Genomic DNA, 3,569 nt, shown 5'->3' on the forward strand with positions numbered 1-3,569 from the left:
TATAGGCTGTTTTGTGTTTTGCTTTTCTGTTGATGCACAAAGGAATCCTTGATATGTTTGTCCTCAAAGACCAAAGACAAGTATCTAGTAAAAAATGCAAATCATATCTAACAGTGAAGCTTTCCAGCAAAAACCTTCTGCTCTAGAATGCATAATTATGCGAGCATAAGATCTAGTACTCCAGACTTTTAGCATAATTACCTATAGGCAGCAAAACCCTAGTCAATTGAGTGTCTGGTGCCTCTTGGACCTGGACTTCTCAAAGAGAATGGGCAAGGAGGACGAAGAGGAAGAGACAGCTATGTTTTGTGAAACAGGAGGTGACTTAAAAAAAAAATTCTATAGCGGTCTTCTTAATTCCTGTCACAGACTTGATGTGCTTATCTGCTGTTGAGGCCACTGTTGCCAGTTTCTAACCTTCTCTGTCTGCCTGAAAAACTAGAAATTAGATGATCATATGGCCTGGAGCCAGAAGTGCAGGAGGCAGAAAGCCAGGGGCCAGTTTTTTTCTTTTTGTTTCTGAATAAGAAGGCCAAATCCTGACTTAAAATAATCAAAATAAATTTTACGGAGTGACGGTCTTTCCAGCTGAAAGCCTTAAAACATGGCATCTGGGCCGGGCGTGGTGGCTCACGCTTGTAATCCCAGCACTTGGGAGGCCGAGGCGGGCGGATCACGAGGTCAGGAGATCGAGACCATCCTGGCTAACATGGTGAAACCCAGTCTGTACTAAAAATACAAAAAATAGCCGGGCGTGGTGGCGGGCGCCTGTAGTCCCAGCTACTCGGAGAGGCTGAGGCAGGAGAATGGCGTGAACCCGGGAGGCGGAGCTTGCAGTGAACCGATATTGCGCCACTGCACTCCAGCCTGGGCGACAGAGCGAGACTCCGTCTCAAAAAAAAAAAAAAAAACATGGCATCTGGAAGAAGGCCTTACTCTATTGCTCCCAGGATGGTACTATATAGTCATTAAACAGCCCACAGATAAGGGAGTTATTGCTCCCTCGTTATTGGGCTGCCAGGAATTAAATGATGGAACTAAGTTTCACTTGAAACATTCCCAAATTAAAACAAAAACAAGCCTTGCTTTGAGCTGTTGAAAAGGCATTTTACTGAGAAGATCCAGATGCTATTGCTGTTCTTAAATGATGTTGAAAGGCAAAGAGTCAGGACTTTCAAAAAGTCACTTCGAGGTCACCTCACGTAAGCAAGCAACAGTTTGAACTGATGCAAAAATAAACAGAATGAAATTATGAACAGGAGGAAGAAACTAAAATGAGGGCAGTATATGCCATAAATATGGAAGAGGCTGTCTCTTATTTATCTTCTCATTTCCTGTACATAATACAGAAACCTGGTATGTAATAGGCATACAATTATTTGTGGCCTGACTGAATAAATGAAGAAGGAAACTAGCAAGCAGCAGGCAGATAATATACTTGGGAAAGGAGAACTGCAGAGATGCTGGGTGGCTCAAGACCTCTGCATGATCCTCAAATGTCACCCCAATCTGCTGTGACATAGCTATACCACTCATCAGAATACCCCAAAACAAATTGCCTCCCTTATGTACAACTTTTATCATTTCTTATCTTGGATGGTTAAGAATATGTAGTAATGGCCAGGCACGGTGGCTCATGCCTGTAATCCCAGCGTTTTGGGAGGCTGAGGCAGGAGGATCACCTGAGGTCAGGAGTTTGAGACCAGCCTCAACGTGGAGAAACCCTGTCTCTACTAAAAATACAAAATTAGCCAGGCATATGGTGGTGCATGCCTGTAATTCCAGCTACTCGGGAGGCTGAGGCAGGAGAATTACTTGAACCTGGGAGGCAGAGGTTGCGGTGAGCTGAGATCGTGCCATTGCACTCCAGCCTGGGCAACAAGAGCGAAACTCCGTCTCAAAAAAAAAAAAAAAAAAAAGAATATGTAGTAATGGTTAAGAGTCCACTGTGGAATCAGCCTGCATAGGTTCAAATCCCAGCCCTGACTGAATACCTGTGAACAAGTTACATCAGTGACTCAGGCTTATCATCTGTAAAATGGGGATTATAGCATTCCTGCCTCATAGGGATGTTATGAGATTTAAATACCAATAAGTCTGTACATTATAAACCTTATCAGATTGGCGTGGTGAAAATGCTCAGTAACTGAGCCTCGTGAGCATTAGAATGTTGAGATCAGCATGAAGTTAGCCTGTATACTGGGCATACACATTCTTCTGGATTTGCTCCTTTTGTGAGCAATCAATGATGAGCTAAAGGCATTTGCTAACTAGTAGGAATGAAATAAGGTTTCAGACAGGATCTTGGTGGGTGATGTAGATTTTATCGGTCCCATTTGTCCCATTTCTCAACTTGAAGTGAGTCTGGCCTTGGTCTGCATCTGTGCTCTCCCCTCCACAAAAGGCAGGCCCAGAGAGACTTCAGAGATGGCCCCTGTCTCCTGTGTGCCCTCCGCCACTGTGTCCACTTGGGCACGTCAAAGGTATGATCGGTACTTACCTGGTTAAAACAAATTTTTGTATATACAGATGTCTACATGGGTTGAATATTTCAGAGGTAAAAAGTAGCTTAAATAAATAAGCCCTCCAGTGTTTTGTTTGTTAAGCCACATTATTCAGAAGGTTTTCTTTCTTTCTTTTTTTTTTTTTTTTTGAGACAGGGTTTTGCTTTGTTGCCCAGGCTGTAGTGTGTTTGCAGTGCAGTGGCAGCACGACCATAGCTCACTGCACCCTTTACCTCCTTGGCTCAAGCAGTCTTCCTGTCTCAGCCTCCCAAATAGCTGAGATCACAGGTACGCACGACCACACCCAGCTAATTTTTGTAGAAAATGGAGTCTCCTTATGTTGCCCAGACTGGTCTCCAGACTCCTGGGCTCAAGCAATCCTCCCACTTTGGCTTCCCAAAGTGTTGGGATTGCGGGCATTAGCCACTGCGCCCAGCCTGAGAAGATGTGTTTTAAACTTTGTATGTCACTTGGGTGTAGAATTTAACATTTAAAAAGTTCTAAACTTTTAGTACTAGCGGCCGGGCGCAGTGGCTCATGCCTGTAATCCCAGCACTTTGGGAGGCCGAGGCGGGCGGATCACGAGGTCAGGAGATCAAGACCATCCTGGCTAACACAGTGAAACCCCATCTCTACCAAAAATACAAAAAATTAGCTGGGTGTGGTGGCGGATGCCTGTAGTCCCAGCTACTCGGGAGGCTAAGGCAGGAGAATGGTGTGAACCCGGGAGGTGGAGCTTGCAGTGAGCCAAGATCGTGCCACTACACTCCAGCCTGGGCAACAGAGCCAGACTCCGTCTCAACTAGTACTACCAATGAAATAAATGCAATAGAGTTGGAGAGCGCAAGTCACATATTCATTTATTCTGCAAATACTCTCTAAATGGCTACTCTGTAACCAAGCATTTTATATTGCTTTTTTATTGAGAGAGGACATACATGTTTAGAATTCACACATCTCAAGTATACAGCTTGACCAATCCTTACGTTAGTGTCCATCCATGTAACCATCATCCAATTTAAGATGTGGAATATTTCTAGCAGCTCAAAAGGTTCTCTTGTGCCT

The sequence above is a fragment of the Nomascus leucogenys genome, chromosome 20 (assembly GCF_006542625.1).
Source record: "Nomascus leucogenys isolate Asia chromosome 20, Asia_NLE_v1, whole genome shotgun sequence".
Classification (NCBI taxonomy): domain Eukaryota; kingdom Metazoa; phylum Chordata; class Mammalia; order Primates; family Hylobatidae; genus Nomascus; species Nomascus leucogenys.